Source organism: Varroa jacobsoni, unplaced genomic scaffold, assembly GCF_002532875.2.
Source record: "Varroa jacobsoni isolate VJ856 unplaced genomic scaffold, vjacob_1.0 scaffold_321, whole genome shotgun sequence".
Lineage (NCBI taxonomy): Eukaryota > Metazoa > Arthropoda > Arachnida > Mesostigmata > Varroidae > Varroa > Varroa jacobsoni.
The window spans coordinates 310,057-324,520 of NW_019213223.1; the positions used below are offsets into that span (position 1 = coordinate 310,057).

The 14,464-nt window shown below is 40.3% G+C and overlaps 1 long non-coding RNA gene across 2 annotated transcripts in view; it reads right to left on the reverse strand.

The window, feature by feature from the left end:
* LOC111259327 (uncharacterized) overlaps positions 1-14,464 on the reverse strand; it is a 65,396-nt gene that overhangs the window by 20,559 nt on the left and 30,373 nt on the right. The window lies entirely within an intron of this gene.

Sequence of the window (14,464 nt, forward strand, 5' to 3'; positions counted from 1 at the left end):
ATCAGTATATCGGTCGGCAATTTCTCAGTTTTCCACACAACGATAACAATGGTTATTAGAAGTAGTAGGGCGTGACATGGGTAATGGGGGGTGCTGTCAGGTAGTATAAACACGGCGTTTGACACGGGTTCCGATAGCTGATTAATCCATTATGCTATTAACGTCAGTCTCTACGCCTCTTCTTCCAATTCTTAACCAAATTATGTATTCAATTTTACCCCAAAATTGTCAGGTTTGGGATTAAAGCCGGTTTTTGAGACCCTCCTCATCATCAAGCCCTTTGGTACCGATTTTAGTCGCAGATAATTGAAAAATGTGGACGCGACATCTGCAGAATATGGAACTGTAAAAGAATATTCTATTTAAACTCTAGCAAAGCAGCTTCAGAAACATCGCTCTTTGTAGTCTCGTATTGTGGTCGTGAACAAGGATAATTTTGCAAACTCCGTGGCGTTTTTTTTTTTGTCTTTTCTGTTAGACAGCATTGTTTATTCTGTACAATTAGTTAATACACAGATCTTTGTTAAACATCTTAGTTCACGATTGGAGCCTTGCTAAATCTTGAGCTGAGGCAGCATTTCTCATTAGTTGTAGCATTATCGTAAAGAATCCTGTCACTGTGGTTCCGTTCGCCACTGGGCAGTACACCGTATTGCCCAATGGCAAGGGCTATTTTAAAAGAAAATGAAAAGTTGTATTTTCTTATGTATTCTATTCAGTTTATGGACACCCGGATTTCTAATTTCCATTAAAATTCCGTATTCTCAAAATGTTTGACAATGGACATAGCTATCCTTTCCCTGGTAATCCACGAGTTGCTCGTCGTTTATCAGCCGACTTGTATATAAGATAGAGATTCAAGATCCCATATTTGAACTCGGAGACGCCCTTTTGAGCAACTGCTATGATTATAAAGTCATTTTTGTGCGCAATGTAAATATAATAAGCTGCTTCTTGGCCGTGCTGAACGGTTTTAGCCATCCAAAATTAATCGGTCCATAGATTCTAAACGTTCCATTCATATTATAATAAAATTATTACGGATTTATGTAGGGAAGACATTTGCAATATATACAAACAAACAGAGGAGACATAAAGGAAAGAATAACTTTGATTATTAAATCGAAACAGAATATTTATTTTATTCAAGTTGCTTTAATTAACAATACTTTCAGTTAGTTATAGAGGTTAATGGAATAGTAAAAGTATAAAATTTGACACTTAAGTCGACTCTATTTCTATACTCAAAACCACATAAGACAGACCCAAATAAACTATGTATCCATTGGCAACGTTCCGAAAATGACAGGACGAAAGAGGTTTTCTCGGTATCTAACTAGCGAGCTGTTCGCAGTGTAGCACTTCTGATGACTTTAGGATAAGCTCAAAGTTACCGTACAAAAATATGAGGACATATAATTGGTGAAGTCAGTATTGTGAAAGTAAGTCATCAGTATCATACAACGCATAGAGCCTAAGCTGATGTTGCACTGATTGCCTATAAATAAATTCGGAGAGTAGTCAGAACTAGACGGCCTCCGGGTTCCGCCTCACCCCTCTCAGAGTGGCCCACCAAACATAGCGTTCTCTTCCGGAGCTATGTTTGGATATTGCACGTAGCTAGAGTAGTTTTTGTCTGTCGTTGTTTCGCGCAGCGCCACAAGTGAGAGGAGTATTTCATTTGTGAATAATTAGATAGGAAATTGTCGTACCGATAGTTTAAAGAAGTTCCCGTAAAATGCAGCTCCACCCCAGGTGAGATTCCTCTATATCCTGGTGGACCCCTCGCTGACCGCCTCAGGCCAACAATCCTGTTTCATGAACGTGGTTGTACTTCAGCTCTGTTTTAAGTCTCACTTTTCGCCTCACTTCGCAATTGGAATGTTCATTTTTTAGGAACAGCTATTCGCCCTTTGCTTCAGAGATTCTGAGCTTCGATGACAAACGGTGCTCGTTCATATAGTCTAACGTGGCTTGCAAAAAAAAAATAAACCCCCCTTGACATAGCTCGCTACTGTGATTCGAGATTGAGAATTACACCGGGTTCCGCAGAGAGAAGGCCGACTATCGAATCGATCATACCCACTTTCTTTGATCGTTCTAGGGCACATTATCACGTTGGCTATGATCGCTTTATTGAGAAGCGGATGGAATTGATTAGAGCTGATAAACATCCTTTGAAGCTACGTGATTAATCGTAGGCCGTTTTTTCAAAACTAATCGTATCCTCAGTTCCAAAGGAGCGTGCCCATCGTGTGTGCGCCTCAAGCAGGGCTCCCTTCTACGAAGTGTTTTTATTCTAGACACAACAGGCGTCCTTACCGCCGGTGCTCAACGCACACTTCATTTTGATGATGATGATGATGGTTTTGAGCTGTAGAATTTTTCAGCAATGACTAATATCGTTCATTGCTTTAAACAGGTGCTAAGTGCCGTACCCAGGTGGTACTCTGCGAACGTCTTGGTCATAACCGAAAAAATCAATGGATACATTGTAGCCAGCTTAAATAACATCTAGGCATCATTTCAGTCCCCGCATAATTAGACCGGGGCCAGTCATCGCTTGCGTAATTCATAGACAAAACTCAACACTTTCTGTGATTCCTATTCTCATGCTCTTCAAATCCATTGTTCTCATGTTTAGCGATAAAAACCTATCGAGGTTATTGAACGAATGCCAAATCGCTTTCTTCGAGAAGTGGGTGCGTAGATCCGGTGTATAAGATAGGCCACAAAATTTCCTATGTAGCCTATTTTGATTTGTTTGATTGACACTTGCTACCATGTTGGAAAATACACTTTATGGCTAAGATACGGTTACAGCATTACGAGTGCCCTATCGAAGAGAGCTCGTGAACTTCCCAATGGCAGACAGTGTGAGTTCTGCAAACAAGCGTGATGCAGTACAACTGTTTCCAATTCGTTAATGCGATAAGGTTTACTTCGACCAGAGTATGCCACTGTGTATAGATCAGAGACGGTAGTCAAAGTTGCACCAAGGTAAAGGTTAGCGCCGTCACATGGACGCCGACACATGGTATGATTTGCTTTTACGGACTGTACAATCGTTCGTTTGTGCTCTGGTTCGCATTGGGAGAAATACTTTGGCTAGTTTCGAATCAATGATAAATGCCTTCTTTTGGACGTATCGCCTTATTTGGCCAGGTGTTAAAAATGAACCGCGTGGATCGCCCAGTAAAAATCAGGTGAGGCGGTTTCTTTTTTTTTTTTCCAATAAAATCTACCCTTCGAACGCACTTAACAGAAAGGAACTTGAACACGAATAGCTGAAGCAATTCCATCCATAGTATATTCTAAGTAGCAGGAAAAGGTACACACCGTATCTGTTCCTTTGAAATACACCTTGACGCTAAGCCATCGCGAATAATTGACGGCGAATCACTATATTATCATTCCAATTACGATAATAAGGTTTTATTCTCTGTTAATGGCTCAGTGTTTCGCTTTTAGGTTGTCGCTTCATTCACATATATAAACACCAGCGCACCCCCACCCCCGCCCTTGAATCGTGTTATTGGCCGAGATAATTTTAGAGCAAGTCGATGTCGGGGGATAAATTTTAAGAATTTTACAAGTGTTTCAACATGAATATGTATCATAGGAAATTTGTCCAAAGAGTGTTCAAGTTTAGCTCGCTATATGGAATGAGAAACCGATACCGCTCCAAGGGCAAGGATGCTTGTTGTTTAACAGGTAACATGGTTGTTTCGTGGTGCAAAGGCGCGAAAAGCCTTTGACATGAGAAATCAGAAGCTAATCGAACAGGTCGTTAGGAGACTTCCTCGACGACAGATAGTTTGTCAGGTTCATGGACGTGTTGAAAGATCGCTTGTTCGAAGCCCTAGCACTAACGTGGAGTGTTTGATAGTCCAATTTTTGATTAGATAGTTTATCATACTTTAATCTTTGTGAGACTTCAGACGCTTCAAAACTAAAAAACATAGTAGTCATGCTGTTTAGATGAAGATTACATTGATAGACAGTGGTAAAAAGCAGCTTATTTCTACGCACATGATTAATGAAGAGCGAAAAGCAGAAAATACGCTTAGCGAGTAACGTAGCACTCGTGCTGGCGTATCTGGCGTCTCTACGCTCGAATTTATTATTATTAATCGAATTTATTATTAAGTTACTGAAGCCGTTGCGTCTGCTGGCAAAAGTTATACTCTATCGATTAACTAACCTTAATAGATAGCACAGTCTATTCATATGTACTAGCCAATATGACGTTTAGGCGTTTAGCGTTAGGAAAAACAGAGTAATCTCGGTTATGCTAAGCAGGCGTTAACGCACTGGAAATTGCCTGAAATAGGTCAACTTGAACAAATCGTCTAAGCTATGGGTTGAATGGTGACTGATTTAGCTTTCTCAGGCTAGGAGTCACTTTTATTTGACTTTATGATTATGTCTTGTGATAAAAAAAAAAAGAGGCGATAGCAAGTACTTCAACAACTCAATATCAATATGTCCGCAATGAAACCCCTCACACACAACTCGTACCTGGTTGAAACGAGTAAATCACATTTCACTAATGAGTGTTCTACATGATCGGCATCTGTTCGCCAGGCTAGATGGAGCTCTGCATCTATATTTTCCAAATGACAGAACGTATCAAACTAGCCAATAAAATTACTGGTATATATATACGCTAATTATCGACTTTGTAGCTACTATATGAGCATAGGAAATCCCTACTGGCGACCAGAACAAAATATTGCCAGCTGTTTAACTTAGCCAGTAGAAGTTCGTGCAACTCTGCGTCCGGCTGTAACCGTCGCCGACTACTGCCATTGAATTGTCTAACAGAGAGCAGATTTGTCATGTTTCAAAAAGAGTCTTGAAAAGGTACATTTACGTCAGCCTATTGCCCCTTGCAGTCGGCTGTTACACCATGTAAAATATAAACTATGCACGATTGCCGGAACCTGGTACCTTTCTTAGAATGCACACACAGATAACACGTCTGTACTTCGACCTCGGCTCATACCTCCAATCATGCGGGTAACGAAGATTACTTAGGAAGTAGTATAGTATAGTATAGTATCCTGATAAAGCCGGTCGATTTCATCTGAGCTCTAAATAAAACGTAAATGAACCGGTCGGTCGCTTTCGTATAAATCGACTAGATTTTTTTCACGTATTGCAAAGAGTTAATGTAATAGCTGAGATAAGGTCGTGGAGGAAGACGCTTCGGAACTTGGAGAAGCGAGTCGAACCAGAAGAAATAAAAATACGAGAGAAGTTGCAAATGCCGTTACCTGCGCTATCGCTCCTTTTGGGAAATTTCATCGAGGTTAGCGAAGAGAACACTGCCGGCAGGATAAGCCACATCGAAACTTTTCAAAGCAAACTTTCCGCCGACCGTTTTTTCCTTTTAGAAATTAGCAGCTGCAAACTAGTAATCGTGATTTGGTTCGGAGTTAAAATGTAATTTTATTTGTACTTGCGTTTTTGATGTGCTGTTAAACTATATTTAAATTATTATTATCCACGTTTTGCTTCAGATAGTTACCTCAGCGGGCATTATCATCATCATCATCATATACATTAGCATCCATTTTTATAATGTTCTTTGGTTGAATTGCATACGAATCAGTATAAATTGGCGAGTAAAAGATTGTGCTATAGGTAGGTAAGTGGGTAGTCGTAGTCCCTCTAAGTAGGTCTTGATTGTTGCTCAGTACTTATATGGCCTGTTATTGTATGTAACATTATATATATGATACTACAGTCCATTAAAGCGCGTGGGACGTGAATCTAAGCCACAACTGATGCTTAGCTTGTGTGGCAGCTAGTTCATTGTCCAGGAAGCTCCTTTGCTACCGCTATACGCTCGGCAATTGAAGATACACTAGGACTACACCATACCGCCGAGGGGATTCACCGTCCTATTACATGATCTTCCTAGCTTTAGCCGTAAAATTAACATTACTCAACAATCGATTACGCCACAATCGACGCTGTCCAGTCAATTCTATGACGTAGCTATCACGGTGCACTCTTCCCTGTTTCCGATTCTCTACTTCTTCCGTCGGCTTTTCGCTTTTTTTTTTTTTTTTTTTCCCGAAACTGTCCTCTCCAGTATTATTCATCTTTATCTAGCTTGAATTTTGCACGATAATAGATTATTTGGGTAATCGATAACAACCGATTATTGTGATACTGATTGTGCTGCTTTTGCTCACTCAGGTCACTAGAGCGATTGGTTTAATTTGTGAGATTTTCGCCTAAATATTAAAGCATATGTATAATGGCTCTATAATGCTTCGCATCTGAAAACTGCATCAGAACCAGACGATCAGTATGTTAAAACCGAATGGATCAGATAAACTGACTTGTTAATTTAGATTTGTAGAAGTTGTCAATTCAGTTCACCTCCATATATACTTCATCTATGCGAGCTAATTCTGGATGAACTTCATTAAAGTCGTAGTTTGAATAGAACTAATGCAACTGAACGGAAGTTACTTACAGGACTGAAGTCGAGAGTCAAACAGCGATCAAGGGATCTAGTTGAAAAAATGACGCCTCATATGAGGAGTATTTGTGCACGTCCTGCGCCTACCCATACCGCGGTCGAATGTCCAGCTAATGTTGAAGTACAGTCTTTTCCGTAAAATATCCTACGAAGACAATAAGTTGCCAATGATTCGACGTATATAACTACATTTACTGAGCTCAGTTTTATCGGAAATACAGGTAAGACCAAGTGAGAACGCTTAGCTGGCTGAAATCGTCATGTTTTCTTTTGCCACGTTTTTGGCTATGATTTAATTTACTCAGCCATTTGGCCTACTAGGACAAAGAAACTGTTGGCCTAAGAAGTACTGCCAAGGGATGATAGAATTAAGTATACATCGTATTTTCTGCTATCAGGACTTCATGGGCTAATTTTGTGTGTTTCATGTTTTTTTCAAAAATTTTTCGTCGAAAATATTGGGCCGCGTTCTGATATCCCTCATTTTGTTCGAAATGGGCGTACATCACCCAAGCGTAGCACGTTCAGTTTATATGGCGCGTCCCAACGTAAAATAAGTAGTTCTATATTATCCAGTTGGAACAATCGCGCGCAGTTGTATTGAAGAACCACCGCAGTTAACATATGGGTGCTAGCAGGACTTCTGTTTTTATAAACAGGTATGATAGAATTCTATGGCCTAGCTTAACGTGTTGGCTACATATGTACTGTTTTTTTTTTTTTTTTTTTTTTTAATAAAATAATTGAGATGCTTAGTACGAACATGTTTATACTATGATGATTTCAAAATGCGGAAAAACTTTTTTGTATATACATACATATAGCTTAAATAATTTACAAAAACGCACGGTAAGACTTTTGTTGTTGTCACGGCTGGACGTTTCGCAATAGCTACAGCTTCTACATGTACTATGTGATACAGTTTCTATACGTACTATATGGCAACGATGCCCGCTAACTCTACCAAACGCTGTGATGCCAAATAACCTAGCGGATTCAGAAAATTTTTTGACTCTTATGAAAAAAAGACGGGTTGAAAGGAGCCAGGAAGACTGTAATGACGAGATATTATTACGATGGACTGAAAAATCAATGTTACGCTGGCTAAAAGTGCTAGCCTATAATCATTTATAGACGGACTGTCTCATGGTGGTTTGCACGGAGGCCGTCCCAAGTCCTTAATGGTAATTTTTTGATTTTCAAATCACCAAATTGGCTATAGTCAACCAGTTCAGTAATAGCCAGCAGTAGGCAGATGGTAAATTCATCCCGGTTAACTGTTCAAATTAATAAAAAAATGAAATACCGTGCTTTGGGAATAACTTGGGGCTTTTAAAGTTAGCTCGATACTAATTACGTATGGATTTGGCATTTGAAATGTCCGTTTAATGTACTGGACCATTTTAGAGAGTATGATATAATTATCTAATATATGAACAATTAACTGTCCACAATTCCTCTTATTAAGTAGAATACACGTTTAATTTTCCTCTCGGTCCAACGCTATTATTCATCGTCTACATCGTGCACGTACTTGTTTATGCTGCAACATTTAAACACCGTATTTAATGTACATAAAGAGGCCTGAGACTTTGCATCTGTATCTTTGAAGTCCAAGAAGCGCTGAGAATCATTGACAGTATAAGCAGGTTCGGTACAGATAAGCTAGATGGTAAACCGTTTCATCTCTCGTATAGGTACATACACTTTAATAAAATTCCTAACAGAATAGCCATATTCAAAATGTCAGAGGATTGCGCTGAGAACATCCTTCAGAACGCAAACTGTCAACCAAACGAAGTGGCATCATGCCTATGTGCATATACAACAGGTAGAGTTTGTAAGCGTGTGTATACTTGGACTCGGGAAACGTGGGAAAAAAGGTACCTAGCAATTGAGTTTGACCTCGCTAGAATGCTCTGTACTGAGAATCTGATTTTCAAGAAAACTAATTTTCAGATTCAATAGAAAAAACTATTCCGAAGTCGTATCGTACAGATCACACATGTGTCTTCCTCCTGCGGCCATAGGTAACGCTGCCGTATTTTGACTATAAGTGTCATGTGGCGAGAGAATATAACATTGTGCCTTTGTCAAAGAGCAATTCAAACAATCGGCAGTACAAGCACATACGACTCGACTCTTCCAGCTGATTGACTTCAGTCCCTTAGAATAATTTTGATTCTGAACTTTTTCTTCCATGGAGACATACTCCTGATTATCAGGCCGTCCTCTGCGCATACGTTATCAACGAAATTTCTTTAATTTTATAGGGATCATCTGGCCGGTCATTCAAAAACGATTCGGTAAGCTATAAGACAGCGGCAGAACGATCGTCATTCATGGGAAGACCTGATGTTTTGAAAATCGTTTAAATATTTTTGAAAATTTAGCATAGATGAATCTCTCTCTCTCTATATATATATATATATCAGGCTGACTCTCTTTCTCTATATATATAGTCAGCCTGATCTGCCCATATACTTCTATATTATAAAATTAAAATGCACTTAAATCGCGTGGCCAGCAGTTCTATAGTGTATAGAGCAGAATGTATATTCAGACTAATTAAATATCTAGATTTAGATTCTCCAATTGCCGTTTTCGGTTCACATGGCGCTCGGTGCGAATATCATTATTTAATAGAGTCTCTTTTGTCTTCCAATCGGCAAAAGCTTTAACTCTTAGTTCGTGCATAGTGGCCGGCTTGGGAGTTTAAGAACACCGAAAATCCATGGGAGATTTGGATTTGGACAGTTAGATTGGCTTGACCCGGAGCTGTTCTCTGATTCTACTCCTCTGTACGTTTTCTCACCTCCGTCGGCGATGCAAACTCCACTCGAGGTATCCTGCACACAAGTGTACACATATTGCTGGAGCTGGAAGACGAATCGACGTTTTGGTTACGACTCGATTCCCGTCTGCGAATCTGTTTGACGTTTCCCAGCTACCTATACGGATCCACGGAAGTTCCTGCGAACCTTACTATTGACCTAGTCATATCGACAATCGATGTCTGCCATTGCACTCCTGCACGGATTCCGTAATTAATCTTCTAAATAACAACTTTGCGACGACTAACTAGCGGACGCTATTCGAAGCACTACCCTTTCTTCCATTCGGGTGCTCGTTTATTTGTAATCATTCTGCTAAGCTTTGCATAAAGCAGTGCTCGGTCTGGTCTTAGAATAAGCTCTCCTGTTACCTGCATGCCTCCACTGCCTTTGTCCGTCCGCTTGACGACTCTCTCGCACATTTTGCTCCTTTTTCTCTCTATTTCGCTGGCTTTTTCGTTTTGTATGACTGAGCTCTTAAAACAGAAGGGACCCACGGGCAAGTGGACACGGCGAAGTAAACTATGTGGAGAAGCGCACGAAACAGAAGAAAGGTTATCCTGGGAAGGATCTGCCGTCATCACAAAGACATACCATGCATATAACATGAACTGAGCGCCATAGAGAACGCATAGACGGAAGCAACGCAATAGGAGGTAAAACGAAGTAGAGAGACAGGAAAGAACAGACAGCGCTATCCTGTGTAACTGCAAAAGAATTTTTGTTTCAAGGCGCCCCCAATAGAAAAGGTAACAACCTAAGGCTTAGATGCGACCTAATCTTTTTCACAACGTTTGAAAAACGATCCAGAGTTGAATAATGAACTCATGTTTCAGGTCGCGTTGGGTTAAGATTGAACTTGATATTGAATATATTTTATCTTAGAAACTTATCGTGGAAATGCATGAGTATAGAGAAACCTGCAATTACAGACAATACAGGCGTTGCTATGAAAAATGATTCAAAATTTACAATGCTATTGGGTACAAACGCCTATGGTTTGTCTGCCGTTTTCTGTGAAAGAACGAAACACAAATGAACTTATTTTTGCAGAAGTTTAGTTGTTAAGGATAACAAAAGCTGAAGTGTTCTCACTGAGCTGCACTAACTAACACCGACCCCAATCCTATACATAATCACCGTATATCTCTCAAGTGCACACCTTAGCCAAGATATGTTCTACACATTATTATTGTTAGAGATTGAGGATATAATGATAAAGAACCCGATAAAAGACTGTCCTGGATGATTTCCTGAAAACGAGCAGATCTGACTCATAGATTAAACTGTGCGTTTTTCAAGTGACGGTATATCTTGAAGGAAGCCTTCCTCAAACAAAAATGACTTGATTTATTAAAATCGGCCGTGCCGTTGTGAAATCTTAGGTTTTTGTACTACACATGATTGTTAATCCCCAAAGATTTAATAGTTAAATCGACTAAAACAAAAATTATTCGGACAGGACTACAGTTAATCCGCTTTGTGGCGGAAAAAAGAGCACACGAATCTATGAGAAGAGACCTTGCATTTCATAATTATTCCACCATTAGTAAAGCTGTGCAGAGCAGGCCGGGGAGCCTGACAACTGTCCTATGCGACGACGCCTTCTTGCTCTTCGTTTACCCTTCAACTAGCCAAGAAAGTTACGAGCAGCAAATTCTTCATTTTTAGCCGCTTGCAGTTATGAAACATGACGGCCGCCAAGAAGTAATTAATGCTAACGATGTCTTTATCGTAATTACTAAAAAATGATTAATTTCATTAAAAAGTATTGGTTATCTTTTGATAGAATGGACGTCATCGCGGCTACAGCCATTTTGAGGCGTATAATGAGCTCCGAATAGACACATTCTCGTTGGACTTCGTTAAAAACGCATTTCAAGGAAATAGAACGTAGAACGAAGCTTTCTTTATTTCGAACTACTATTCGAATCTATATAGTAGCAGTGAAAAGGAAAAATAAGCGGCGTTTTATGTAATTAATTATTTCTATGTAATGTATTAAATTATTATGATAACAATAATAGTTATAATGATTATTACTAGTTTTTTGATAAACTTAAAAAACAAATCTTAACAACAAGGCCATAAATCTGCCGTTACTTGAAGGCACAAAATATATTCATTCGAACTTTTCATTGTTCTGGATAGCAGGGCTGTGTTTGCTTTTCTTTGAATTAACACTTAAATCTTGCAACCCACATCAACACGCACTATTAGACTGAGCCACGGACTGTGCTGTCGTTGTCACAAAATTGCGGATCGTTTAGGGAAGGTCTTTAAAATCCATTATAAAATTCTTATGGTCAGATCCTTGTTAGGGCTTCCTCCCGACCTGCAAGGCGGCGGGCGAACTCTAAGAATGGATGGGGCTCTTAATGGATGGGGGATGGGTAAGGTCTATCTTTTGAATTGCGTTATTAGGTAACCATGTGGAACAAACATGCAGATGTACTAGTTTAGATCCTCAGCATTGCCAAAATTATCATTATTAAGTATTAAGGGGACTACCACTGTAAAAAAAATTGGGGTAGTAGTTCCGTAAAGAATTGCGTGTGTGGTTCCATGTCGTTTCTTAGGTCTGTTGGAGAAACCCCAAATAAGCTAAGCGAAGCCCCCAACACTTCTCTTTGTCACTTCTGATGCGACAAGTCCTTAATGCTTTGGCATAGAACAGGTGATTTCCAAGACTTACATGGAAAAGACGACTGAGGAATGAGAGAACAAAAACAGACATCAACATCCTGACAGCAAATCGCGGCGTGAATTAATTTTACGTCGCTGCGATTCTTGTTCCTGCTAGCAATTTTAAACCAGCTTGGTCTCGTACTTCTTCTTGTGGGAATGGAACGGCAACGTCTGACAAAGCTTTATAATAACCTTGAAAAGGGCTTGCTCGTATAAAGCCAATTTCAATAGTGAATCAATACGTATACTTTGAACTGTCACACAGAATATTACTTAGAGAATATCCGCTTGATTTTAGAGAAAGTTCGCCTAGTTAGGAATAATTTACCTGAACTTTCACAAATGCTGGACATCGATGCTGGTTACAGTGCCTAAGAACAAGAAGCATATTTTCATTGGGTTGGTTCCTGGTGAGATCTTAGATTAGCTTTCGATATTGATTAATCATTCATTAGTTGTAATGATTAATTTTTTATTTACAATATAAATAGATTTTTTCGTAACCAAGACTGAAACGCTAACAGCTCGGTGTTTACTGCGAATTTACGCTTATTACAAATTTCATAACAAAGGGCTTTACGAAGCCCCGATATCACATGGGCAAATGAGATTCGCCCTGTAACGAAGCATTACATCAGTGCTTCACATCAGTTTTTCGTGCATGCTTTCCTTGAACGCGCGTCTTCACTCTGCCGGTTTTCTAAAAAGGAACTGTTCATTTGCGGATGCTACCGTGTTTTCCGCCCGAAGTTCTGCTCTCCCTTTAAATAACTTTAAGCTATTATTAAGAAATATCTAGAACCGAACCAATTTATTTTTTTCCAGTACACAACTGCAGTTCAGATGCATTTTATTTTCTAGTTGTGCAAAAAAGTTCTCAAAGGAGAACGAAATACCCGTATATCTCTTTAGAAAAAAAATGCCCCAGGCCATATATCATAACATTTACCTAGACTCAATTGGGCTCTAAAGACAATGACATATCAACGACATGTTGATATATCAGTTCCCGGTGCTGACTTTAGCGTGATGCCCCCCACAGACTCATAGCTTTTCTTCTCGAGCGGTTCTCTGGGTCGGTGCTGCTTTCTTAACAACTAGTATAGCAGTACCGTAATCGGGCGATTGTCCCAAAATGTCGTGGGAGTCAGCCTAGCCCCTGCAACTTACGCATGCTGCCACGATTGTCACTACCACCGTTATGAGCACTAGCGCCGCTGTCTATCACTTCCAACCTCAAAGAGGCTTACCATCCTCAGCGGCGGTCTGAGATAGAAGGAGGCCCTCAGGCAAACGTTCTAGCATTTCCACGCGGTGCTTTCCTCACAACGTGCGTTCTGTGTCTAACGCTGAATCCGCAACGCCAGAGTTGTTGGACGCTTACCGCTATTTCATTCATTAGATTTTTCTCCTCGATCTTCCGCTCCGGGTATATGCGTAAGTGTGTGTTTGTCTTTGTCGCTGTCTACCTCGGTAGCCTTCTCATTCATTTTCATCGTCTCGTTCCTCCTTTCCGACCCCGCGCCCCCGCTTCCGGCCGCCCCTTCTAGCCTGCTCATCCACTCGCTCCGAATGGTTCTCAATGATGCACCGCTATTTTCATGCTAATCATCACTGATCGTCAGCGCTGCTGTTGTTCCCAATCATTATCATTACGGTTTGCGTCGTCGAATGGGAATGCAAATTAATTCAGGGGGGCCGGTCGGCCGGCCGAGCAATTGGCGGCCGCCCGTAGCCAGGCGCTGCCGTGTCGCCATGGGTCACCATAGCGAAACCGGAAGATCGAACGAACAAACGGCCAGACGAACCTACACACTAACGGCTGAGCGTCGCTGGACGATATTAGGCAATGCTGAACGGAGGACACGTAAATGGCACGCGAGCATTTAGGTTCAGGCAAGAAACAGGTGGGCATGCGGTACGTGAAACAAGATGGCCGAAAGGCGGGGCCGGAACTTCATGCAGTGAACGGGCATGGGAACAATGCATGATCTCAAACAATACGACAAAGTCACAGGCTCATATATACAGACCACGTATTCTCTATGGGAATGTACTTAATACAGTTATGAAGCATCGCTGTCGGCTTCGTCCTGCTATTGGGTTCACTACGTTAGTGTAAGCATCATTTGTTACTTAGCGTTAATTTGAAATAGCAAGCTTAATCGTATCGGTGGATATTTATTTCAAGAGAGAGACTTGTTATAAATAAGTTACCGAATGAGGGTAATGGCGTATTCGAAGCATACGAGGGTAAGCGAAGAAGGTTAGGAGAGAAGGTCTGGTAAAGCCTTTTTAAGGAAATCTAAATTTTCTGAAATAAATTTATGTTATTCGTACATATCTATACAAATTGTACTGTTAATGCATTAAGAAAACCCCGTACAGCGGAGAAAACTAGAAGCTATTTTATATAATTATCCGGTGGTTTATCCAATTTATT